This window comes from Microtus pennsylvanicus, chromosome 7, assembly GCF_037038515.1.
Source record: "Microtus pennsylvanicus isolate mMicPen1 chromosome 7, mMicPen1.hap1, whole genome shotgun sequence".
NCBI classification, from domain to species: Eukaryota; Metazoa; Chordata; class Mammalia; order Rodentia; family Cricetidae; genus Microtus; species Microtus pennsylvanicus.
The window spans coordinates 101,253,790-101,265,926 of record NC_134585.1 but is presented as its reverse complement, the minus strand read 5'-3'; the positions used below and the strand labels follow the sequence as shown (position 1 = coordinate 101,265,926).

The 12,137-nt window shown below is 42.9% G+C and overlaps 1 long non-coding RNA gene across 1 annotated transcript; it reads right to left on the bottom strand.

Annotated features, from left to right (window-relative positions):
• Positions 1-11,072: 11,072 nt before the first annotated feature.
• Positions 11,073-11,876, bottom strand: LOC142853845 (uncharacterized). The gene is made up of 3 exons (XR_012911273.1): positions 11,754-11,876; positions 11,574-11,657; positions 11,073-11,411 (listed from the first exon to the last, which is right to left on the bottom strand). It is a non-coding gene; the product is annotated as an uncharacterized LOC142853845 (long non-coding RNA).
• Positions 11,877-12,137: the final 261 nt, after the last annotated feature.

The following is a 12,137-nucleotide window of genomic DNA, read 5'->3' as shown; positions in this document are numbered from 1 at the left end:
TTCTGCCACATGGTGTTACCGTTCTTCTATCTTGCACCTCCCATTTGCTCTCCATGTCTCCCTGACAACTTTGTCTTTATTCTTCTCAGAGTCCTGTCTGTCTCTGAAAATCCCACCTAATTGCTTTGTGCCTGACTATTGACCATTTGACTCTTTATTAAAATAATCAGAAGTCTCCTTGGCAAAGATACAACTTCACTGTTTCAACAAATACTATGAAACATCCTTGTGACAAAATACCTGTGAAAACAACCTAAGAGTTTATTTCACCTCACAGTTAACGGATGTGGCCTGCCATGGCTGGAACATCATGGCCCTGGGGACAGAAAGCAGTTGGTGGTAGTGCATCCATAGTCAGGACACAGAGAGATGAACTCTGACGCTCAACTTGCTTCCCCTTCTTAATTCAGTTGAGAATTCCAGGTCATGGGATGCTGTTTCCCGTATTTAGAGTGAACGAGTTTCCCACCTCAACCCATCCTAAAAATCCTCACAGACAGACACAGTTTATCTCCTGGGCTATTTGTCAAGTAACAACCAACATTAGCAGTCAAAGAGATTTCCAGTGTATCAGAAGAGGCTCTAACACAAACGGCCCCAACAGCAAGCTATCTGGGTCCATGTCAGAGTAGCTGCTGGCTGGAACCAATCGAGGTTGTTCCTGCAGCATGGCCAGGCTTGGCTTCTGTGGCTGCCTAGAAAGGTAAAGCAATAGTCAATTTTTCAACAGGGAGACCATCAATGATTGTTTACTGTCCGCAAAGGCCATTAGATTCAAAGGCTGAAAAGACTGCACTTCCTCTGATAAGGCTCACTGGTACCAAGGACACAACTTGAGAACTACAGATTAGAAGAAAGTGTGATCGGAGGTGTCACTGGGGTGTGACAGAGGGTTCACCCAAACGACTCCTGAGGAAGGAAGTCTCCTCCTAAGGAGAAGCTCTGCTAAATTTTGAAGAACAGGTAGAGCTCAGGCTAGCTTCAGAAACAGGAAATGTATCTTGTGCTTGGGGAAGAGCCCAGACACAAATGTAAATATAAAACAAGATGTTCCCAAGGAATACCGGCAGTGCAGTTTGAACGGAGTACATGTTAACTTCCGCAGTCTGGAGACTCAAGCTCGAAAACTAATAACAGGTAGCATTTAAATGATGACAACTGTGTGCCAAAGAGCATCCTGAAAGTGTGAGGCACATGAGCTTCTTTAATCCTCACTATAACCCTGGGTAAATACGACCTTTCCACAGACACAGAAATTGAAGCCCAGAAAGTGAGGCCCCACGACTACTTTGCAGCAAAGCCAGTGTTTGAAGGCTCTGGGCTCTGGGCTTTTACCTTCTGTTTGGAACTGTTCTGTCCTACATGCTGAGGAAGGACAGTGACAACTGGGCATTGGAATTTTGCCCCAAAGGACCTAGGATGCAGTGATTCAATTAGAATCTAGAAATAATCTGAGTGGGCTCACTTGAAAGTCAGTGTCAGAGCCCAAGGGCCTGGAATTCGAGTTCTCCAAAGAGTCAAAAGCAAACTCAGATGTGTTCTCCTGAAGAACACGAAAAGCAGTGTAGGAAGGGTTTTAAGATGGATGATGATATGAACATGGCAGTCCTCACGTGGGTTCTTTTGAGATGTGTGACTGGAGAGGGTGACACAGGAATGACATGTCACACCTAGGGGCACCTGGTCCCTGACAGCTCACAGCCCTCAGTGGAAGTTTCTACCAGAAGCAGATACTCAAGAAAGTCCACGTGACAAAGCCCAGCTGCTCTCAAGGCAGGGAGCGGAAGGAAGCAGAACAGCAATTTGCAGTGTCCCACGTTTTGCAGCAAACCTACCCCAGGAAAGCAATGGGACAGGTGAGATGAGGGATTCAGAAAATTTCTGAAGGGCTGTATCAGGGCAAGGAGTTCAGAGCTCGGGCCCTGCAGAGAACAGAGGACTCAGGGACCAGACCAGGAGTATGACCCAGACTGAAGGAAGGGCCTGTTCCCTTCAGGAGGTCTTTGAGCATTATAAGGGAAAGCACCAAAGGCCTGCCTCACAGTAACACAATACTTCCAGCCTGAAGCGCCCACTGTGACCTTTAGTTCTCCACAGGAATTTGTGGTTGAGCTGAAGAATTGGTCCAACCGGAGGTTCCAGAGTCTTGACTGAGCTGGAGGAGAAGCAGCCAAGCAATACATGTTGCTGAATCTCAACACAAACCAAAGGAAGCCTATGACCCTGAAACTCCACAATTGCATGTTTTCCTCACAAGATCCAAGACACTTGAAACAACAGCTCAAATAGTTTCTGGAAGTATCTGGGTTAGACCACTGGAATGATGAGAATGTCTGAGCCAAAGGATCTACAACTAGACCTCTTCAGAAAAGCAGAAGCATGTTCAGGGGTGTTCTTATGAAGAATCTTCTCACAGCATTATGAAAGCCAAGGAGACTCGCCATAAGCTGGAACACTAAGGAAGATGACTGTCTGCTTCTGATCCAAGGGTATAAGCCCAAGTTCAAAGGTTTTGATATCAAAAGGCAAGAAAAGATGGGTATGGTAGCCAAGTAGCAGCAGACTCATTATTCCTATGACTTTCCATTGTATCCAGGTCCTAGCAGGATTGAACAATGCCTACCTGTGTCGAAAGACAGGGATTTGTTCAGTCTATTGATGTGAATGTCTCTCTTGGAAATGCTCTCACCTTACCCCATGCCCCTCCATCCTCTACCGCCCCCACACAAAAATCAGAAATAATGGTTACCAGATTTCAGAGCTCCCAGAGTCAAGTTAACACATAAACTTATCTAGCCGAGACCGTAGGCCCAGGAAATGAATGAAATTTAGATACTGCCATGCCAAATGGCCATTCTAGTATCTACTCTGTCAATGGAAGCCATTTCTTCCAGCTTTCCTCATCAGAAGCAGGAAGCCTCTGAGGGCAATATCCTCCTCCATTTAACATGAGCAAGGAGATCTCTGGCATCCAGCCTATGAAATGTCAATCAGGGGAAGAAGTTCAGAGTGGAGAGTGTCAAACAGGGATTGTGACAGTGAGAAGGTGTGGCACAAGCATGCAAGAGATACACGGTCAAACATCTAGGACTTGAGCAAACACCATGGTCTTCTGAGTACCTTTTGGTAGTCAGGAAACAGCTGAGAGTCTAGTGAGGGACAGATCCCACTCCTACCCAGAAAGTCAAGCAGCAAGGAGTCAATCAAGCTGATCCAGTAGAAGGATCACAAGTTTGGGCTTGTGCTTTTAGCAAGCACTTCTTAGTCTGCTTCTACTGTAACAATGCAACAGAGATTGCATCTCAGTGAGTGCAAAGCCAACAAGCACAGCCTAGAGATAAAAGAGTGGGATGAGATTTACTACAACAAGTAAGGAGAGCAAAAGAGTTCTGTGCAAAACTGTTGCAAGGACGTGGGCCAGTTGTTCATCCCTGCTGTCCAGAACTGAAATAACCACACAGAAACTATATTAATTAAATCACTACTTGGCCCATTAGCTCTAACTTCTTATTGGCTAACTCTTACATCTTAGTTTAACCCATTTCTATTAATCTGTGTATTGCCATGTGGCAGTGGCTTACCCCTAAGTTTCAGCAGCATGTCTTACTCTGGCTGGCAGATCTGTGGCATCTCCCTGACTCTGCTCTCTTCCTCCCAAAATTCAGTTCCGTCTTTCCTGTCTACCTAAGTTCTGCCCTATCAACAGGCCAGGGCAGTTTCTTTACTCATTAACCAACAAGATATAGCAACACATAGCCAGAAGGACCTCCTATACCACAAAACAAAGAAAGTGGCTTGGAATCTTATTGAGAAAACTGTGTATTCATAGAATAGAGGAAAGCACATGCAGGGCTACTCATTGTCTTTGTGTCTCTGAAATGTTTGCCCATGGACTCATAGCCTCAACACTACTGCTACAGCTGAAGGCAATGTTTTAACCAGACTGGGGAGCTTTCAGGAAATGGAACCTGGTTAATGGAATATATGAGGATGAAAAGAATTTCAAGGCTAAAAAACAAACTTGGTGATTGTATTCAAGATATTTTAATCCAGGTTTATACATGAGGGTGAAGAGAAAGAGGAGCTCTCAGATGAGAGTATGACATACCCAAGTAGGAGTGTCTGCTTCCCAAGGGAGCATAGGAAAAGTAAGCTGTACCAAGAATAGGAATGGGTTTCTTAATGGAGAGGAGGCCATTAATTATTTTAGTATCAGCTATACGACCATGCTGGTGCTCTCAAGTTACATTTCATATTAAAAAATCTGACCCCTTCTCTCTCTTTGTTAAGAGTGAGAAAGAATGTGTCTCCAAAGATGCCTTGAATATACCCTGATGAGATAAAACCAGACGTCAATAAGGTTGCACAACAGGGTTAATAAATGTCCTCTCCCTGTAAATGTTTTTGTTTGTTTGCTTGTTTGTTTTTTGTTTTTTGTTTTGTTTTGTTTTTGTTTGGTGTGATTCCTAGGAGTTTGCAGCTGTGTGGCTAGGAAGGGTGAATGGTCTTGAGCTGGAAATTTTGCTCAGATCCTGGTGAAACACTTCAACCAGATGCCTTCATTCAAGGCTCCCCTGTCTCTTTCAATATCACCCCAATTTTCCCTGCATTTTCATTCTGCCTCTAGACAGCCTCAGAATTTCAGAGCTTTGCAAAGGAACAGCAGAAAATGAAATAAAGCAAAGCAGTAGACAAACCACCACTAAAAAGAAAAAAAGAAACCTGATTGTATCATAATGACAAATCAAGACAGCTGTGGATCGTCCTTGAGCGTGCAGTCTGTATTTCCTTTCTTATTGTTCCAAAGTCAAGATAACAACTCAGCGATAACAAATCATCATTTAATATGCACCCTTCCGAACTGGAAGCAGCCAAGCACTAAGAGGCCTCCAATCTGTTGGCATAGAACCAGGCTTAAATGATTTTATCCTTCCTTTCTCTCCTTCCTCCACTAGCTGGGAGCTATGGCACGTTTCTGCTTGAACTTGAATTTGGAATAGATGTGTGAAGATCTTACTATAAATTGAGAAAGACTCTCATACAGCTTTAAAGTTATAAAATATGTCTCCTTATCAACAGGCAAACCCCTTTCCCACCCTGGCATCACCACAGCAGGAAATTCTCTGAACATCCAAATTGAAAATAATAATGAAATGCATTAGTTTATATGCTAATGATAGAAATGAATGGAAAACCAAGTGCCCAGGGAGTGTGAGGCCAGCCTGACCTAAAATGCAATTCCAAGCCAGGCTGCATAGATAAAGAAACCTGGTCTCAAAAAGAAAAAAATATATATAAAGTTTTAATGGTATTTTACTTTATCATTTTTAGACTTTTTCAAATTGATTTTTACTAAATATAAATGGGTTTCACTGTGATATGTTCACATATATAAATGTGTCTATGGGTATGTATGTATATTTCCCACCCCCATTATCCTTTCCAATCTTTCCCTTTCTGCTTTGCTATGTAGCAATGCCCTCCAGATTGAACCATTCCATCCTGCAGGTAAACTAAGTTGCTTACAGGAAGTAAGTAACTCAAAATAGCTTTAGAAAGTCCCTGAAACTGACCAGATTAACTAGGCCCCTCCCACTCCAAGTATATAAATAATAAAGACTACGGAAAGTCACTCTCAGACAAGCACAGCTACTTGGAAGAGGTAGAGATAAGACCAGCATGAGCAGAGACCAGCTAATATGGAAGAAACAAAAGCCAATCTAGATGCCTGGAGGAGCTTTAGGCCAACTGAGCCACCTGGAAAAGACACCCTAACCTACTGAACTTCAGGACACCCCAGCCTTCCCAAGCTGTCTCCAATGCTGAGGTGGGCTTTAGTGGTGAAGCTGTCTTTAAATCATCTTTTTCCGTAAGTAACCTCTCACCATACTTCTGTAAGTAACTCCACCAAAAATCATTGGTTCATCAAGTTGAGCTTTGGTGGTATCCCAACTTCCATCTGTCGTTGGTTTCCTATCAGTAGCTTACAGATGTTTGTTCCAGGTCTCTACAAGAAAAGTCTGTCACACAGCACTCTTTTCTTGCTTTCCTTCTACCCCTGTAGGCAGAGACCACTCACTCATTTCCTGTCTACCCAGTCCCAAAATAACCATACAGAAACTGTATGAATTGCAACACTGCTTGACCAATGACACATAGTGTTTTCTTAGCTTGCTCTTATATCTTAAACTAACCCATTTCTATTAATTTGTGTATCACCACATGGTTGTGGCCTATCAGCAAGGTTCAGTCCAGCATCCAGCATCTGTCTTCTGTGGCAGCTACATGGTTTCTCATTGACTCTGCTTACTCTCTCCTCCATCTGCTTGGAACTCCTACCTTGCCTTATTCTGCTCTCTAATAGGCCCAAAGGAGCTTCTTTATTAATCAATGGTATTCACAATATACAGAGGAGAACCCTACATCACCTTCCCTTTTTCTGTCTAAATAAAAAGGAAGGTTTTAACTTTAACATAGCAATATTACATACAACAAAACAGTTACCAATCAAGAATTATAGTTACAATATTTATGTCTACTTTATCTTTTATCATAACTAAGGAAAACTATAATTATAACTATCTATTCTTCAACTCCATCAAAGACTCCTGAAGGATATATTACCTAAGTAAACAGGAAGTGAATTGTAAGCAACTTCCAAAACTCTAGAATTGACAGAGACATCTTGCTGCCTGGACAGTCACCCAAAGTTCTTTTGTAATATTGGAGAACCCATCTTCAGCCTACAGTCCCATAGTATCCACCAGACTTTTCCATGAAGTGGGAAATTTCAAAGACAATTCCACCTATATTGTCAGTTTGTCCGTCACTTTCTTCTATGTTCTGCATAATATCTGGCAGACTCTTTCATGAAGCAGGAACCCCGAAGAACCATCTCACCTTTAAGCAAGTTCAGCAGTCATTTTTTTCTGTGGGTCCTGCATGTCCAGTACATAAAGCATAACATCAAGCAGTCCAGACAAGAGCAGTTTCTTACCAAAATGATACCCATCCTCCATTTGAAGTAGATTGGTGTTGCTAGGAGCAGATGAGTCTCATTGTCATGAAAAGTCCTAACATTTTAAAAAATATATTCTGTAAGTCTTTGAAATGTTTGAAGGATAACTATCCATCTGAAATATATCTCTATACATCTAGAAAACCTAGCTAACATCACTACAAGCTTGACTATTATGGATGACTCTCTATTAACCTGTATTTCTTAGGCATATATTATATTTTTAAATGAGCTGCACAAACACAATACTTTAATCAAGATCAGAAATACAATATAACAAAATCGATCTTAAATTTGTATCAATAAACCAAGACCCATACCAATGAAAAGCATTATTCTCTATAGTATATCCCCCTTTAAATATAAACAAACATTTATAAGCAATAATTTTGAAAATTTGGGCATAGTTTTCTCCAAACTATTTCCTGCTGTTTATTGGGTGAAGCATTCCTAGGGTTCATGGAGATCTCTCGGGGGATTCTGTTCCATAAAACCACAATAACCGGAAGGAATCCACAGGTTCCCATCTTCTGTGGAAACAAAAGCAGAACCTCTTTTCCAAAGCAACATATACTTAAGCCCAAATTTTGAGGTCAAGATACCTTTAAAATATATATGTTGATTTAGCTTAGCAGCCTGTACAATGAAATGTCTCTCTGTACTTGGCTCATTCACAGTCAAAAAATTCAAAGAAACACAATAATATACATAATCTAGTATATAATAATCTCTGTGTATATTCCATTTTTACATGACTTATCGTTTTTACTCCTTTAATCTACGCCTGCCTTACTCTGTCTCTTTAAAGACTTTGTTTTATTTTTTGAAAACTATTTACTTCTTTTTATAACTCTTTATATTCTTCTTCTTTTCTCTGCCAAACCTACGTACAATTTTTAAACACACTGTGTCTCATTTAGAGGTCTTTTATGTCTGAATCTGTCCTATTATATATTTGGAATCCTTTTCTGACCAAATACATTTTTTCTGAACTATTTTATTTTATTTCTTTATAAATAATACCATTCAAAATTTCCACCTCCTCCCCTCCTCCCCAAATACATTTAAAAATGGTAAGTAGTGTGGTCACCGCAGCCCTGAATACTGGTTTAACATGGCAGAGTTAATTCATTACCAGCTCTGGGACCACTGGGAGGGAGCTATGCTCCCCACCTCAACTCTGGTAAGCAGTTGGCCCATGCCGCCACCAAGTCACTTGCAGCGCATTGCCCACAAACCCTATTCAAGTGCTCAACCTCCTGAAAGAGTCAGAGTTCATGCAGGCAGCATGAACCAGGAAGCCTCTGCAGCACAGTTTGTTAGCTGCTAATGATGAATCAGGAAGACCTCTCTAAAAGGATCCACAATGCCCCTGCTCGTGGCCAGCAAACAGAGCCCATCTTTAAAAAAGGGGGGGGGGGGGTCAGCTACCAAGAAGCTATGCTTAACTCTGTTCTTTTGTATCTAGAATTCCTTTCCAACTTTTCTCAGGTTTTATGTGGATGTAGTCAGCCCCATGTTGGCATGCCAATCTGTAGGCAGAGGCAGAGTCTACTCGTTCATTTTCAATCGACCCAGACCTGAAATAACCACTCAGAAACTGTATGAATTGCATCACTGCTTGGCCAATGACTCTAGCGTATTCTTAGCTAGCTCTTATATCTTTAATTAACCCATTTTTATTAATCTGTGTATCACCACATGGTTGTGACCTACTGGTAAGGTTCTGTCAAGCGTTCAGCATCTGTCTTTTGTGGTGGCTACATTGCTTCTCATTGACTCTGCTTACTCTGTTTGGAACTCCCACCTTGTCCTAGTCTGCCCTGCAATAAGCCCAAAGCAGCTTCTTTACTAACCAATGGTATCCCCATCATACAGAGGGAACTCCCATGTCACACCCCCAAGTATACCTCCCTTTATCTTGGTTCTTCCCTCCCATATATTGAATTTGTTTTCTGACTGTTTCATACACATACACAGTTTGTTCTGATTGCTCTGACCCCTCCATCCTCTGTTATGTCCCTCATGCCTGTCACAGTCTCCTCCTTTCTACAGGTCCCTTCTCCAATTCCTGTCTTTTTGCTTTGTTTTGCAAGCCACTGATTCTAACCAGGGCTATCTGTGTAACTGCAGAACAACCCACAGGAACCTAGTTGACTCACCTTGAGTAGACAGACAACTGAAGACAATGACTCTCCCTTCCCCAGAATCCATCAGTAGCTATAAGTTGGCAGGGACAATAGGTCCTCATGAGCCTTTTCCTATCCATGGTTGGCTGTCAATCAGCCCAGACTTGTGCAGGTCCTGTGCATGCAGCTGCTGCTACAGTGAGATTGGTGAGATCACGTTTGCAATGCTATTCCTGTGCCCTGAAGATAGCATTTTGCAGCCCTCCCCCCTGAGCATCCTGCCCTGTTTTCTTGTTTTCCTTCCTCCTTGGTGTTCCCTGAACCTTAGAGAAAAATAATATAAATGTTCTGTCAAAAAAAAAACTTAATTTAGAATTTTTAAACAAATTTAAACAAACAAACCTTCATTGCCATTGTTGTTTTAATTACACTTTTCAGAAGGAAGACTCTTTCAACTTGTGTTGACCTAAATAGAATGTGAGAAATACAGAATTACTCGGTATTCCCTAAATGCTCTGTAAGGCGCCCCCTGTGCAGCTCATTCTTCGGAGGAGTTACACATTTCATTCCGGGGATAGTTAGGACAAACACAAACCCTCAAGTCATCCTGTACCTCTTACTAGGATCCCGACTTCCTGACGTGGGTGTGCCTCCGTGTAAAGGCCAGGCAGAGAGAAAACACAGGGAGGTCTCAGTCCTTACACCCTTCCCTGTCATTCAGCACCTCATCAAGATCTAGGCCCACTGTGACTTGGCTCTTGCAAAAAGTCCCCTGGCTCAGTAAGGAAACCTGGAAATAATGACAGCTCCAGAGTTGAGAAGAAAGGAGCAGAGCACAAATACCACAGAGGAGATCAAAATGTTGTGCGTGGGGAAGGTGATGGAGTCCTGTAGAGGAAGGCGGGAGGAGGGACGTTCCCTGCCTACACTTGACGAACCCTGCTAGGGAAGCAGAGCATTGCGGATCCGCAGCTGACCATGCTGCGGTTCTACGTCTTTGCGGGGAAGCTCAAAAACCTGATGAAAACCTGACGCATGGAAAAAGAACAAAGGAAAGTCGAGAAGCTCATGTATATCAAAGGAAAGGGACTCGAAGAAATGCCTCAAAAATAAAACTGCTTCAGCCCTAAATGCTTCGGAATCCGAGATGCTGATGCAGCCTCGTCGATGCAGCTGTGACTTTGAATGTCGCCTTTAACTGTCGCTTTGATAGCACGGCCTTTTGAAGTCTCTTTTTATATATTTGTGATTTACTTGGGCAACGGATAGAACTTGCTGTGGCTGCTGTTCACCCTCCCTCGGGCTCTGCAGTTTGGGAAGGCAAAAAAAACAGGTCCACAGCCGCCCTCTCCTGGTGATTCTGCAGAACTTTGGCCAAGAGATCCGAGAAGATTAAGTTTGTTCGGTACAGCAATTTTTTATTAAAGTTTACCCACTTAGGTATGGTCCTCAAACTTTTAACATTAGCCAGAGTCTCCAGGAGGCCTCCTTAAAGCTAGAAGCCTGGGTTCCACCCACAGAGTTTCTGATTTACTGGGTCTTGGGTGGAGTCCAATAATTTGCATTTCTAGCGAGTTCCCAGGCAGGCTGGCAAAGGGTGTTACTCAGAACCACTTCCTTGTACACAAGTCACTGGGCAGGATGAAGAGCATTTTACTAAACTGGTAACCCTTTTTCTGTAGTAGAAGGGCACTGGGAGATGAACAAAATGAAAAGCGTTTTTCCTTGCCAGGGTGTTGTACGGAGTGACATTTTCTTAGACACATCTAGGTCCACAGTGAGGCCCCTTTAACAAAGGCTGACAAGAGAAAGCGTGCCAGATTATATAATATAAGTTTATGTGACCTGAGAATCCTCAGAAATCGAAAATGAGAAAACCTGTAGTTTTTAAAGAATTGTTTTTATTGGTTTTTTTTTTAATTATGTATGTCTGTATGCATTAATGCAGAAATCAGAGGAAAGGGTGCCCTGGATGGAGCTGGAGTTACAGGTGGTTGTGAGCCAGCTGATGTGGGTCCTCTAAAAGAACAATATGCACCCTTAACCCCTGGACCACCTCTCCAGCCCCCCAAACCTGTGTATTTTAAATGCATAGATCTGATGAAGAGGGGACCTTAATGGGAAAGCAGGATGGGACAGGGGCTCTGATCTAATGATAAAAAAAAGTAGTAGAAAGTCAGCAAATCCTGTTGGGATTCTGGTTGGGACCTCTCTGCGTCTTCAGCTTCTTTGTTCTTCGTAAACAGCGACTATCGATCCATAGCCTGCTGAGAAGAAAGGTCAGAAAATTCTTTGTAGGTTTTAGCATCTTTATCAAGGGAGTTGAGAAAGGAAGTCCTGCTTCAGTTTTATCAAAAGCCCAGGTGCCCATATTGGAGGGGAGTGCATCCTAAACCCCATCAGTGTCCTGAACACAGGTCTCCTACCCAGAAGCCAGTGCAGTCTCCGTTACCATGCATTGAGCGTTAACCCTAATATAAAACCGATGTCAGTCACTCCTGTACAGCCACCTAGGAAAGAAAGCTTGCCTCAGAGTACTGCAGGGATGGCGACTCAGCAAGTAGTCACCCACCGCCTTTTGATCCCTTCCACTCAGCAACACTCACCCCTCTTAGGAATAACGAGGCACAAGTGTCCAGTGATAAAGACATAGGCTAGGAGACTTCCACGGGCAGGAGCAACCGCAAGAAAGCTAAGCCATTTGTTGCCGCTTTCAACCACCTGCTGGCTTCTCATTGCCCTGAGGAGAAGGCACTTTGGGTTTGACCCTGCAGCCACACCCCCTTCACTTCCCCGTTCTTCTCACTTTATGCTCTGCCTGCTCTAAATGTAGCTTCTCTCTCCCTTTTGACCCCCTGCACCTGTGCATCAGCTACCTGAGCCTCCGATTCCTCTCACGGCTACCACACTTCAGACAGGACTTTTCTCTTCACCACCATGAATCCCATGGCAAAGAACCCTCTGATGAAAGATAGATAATTAGAGAAATG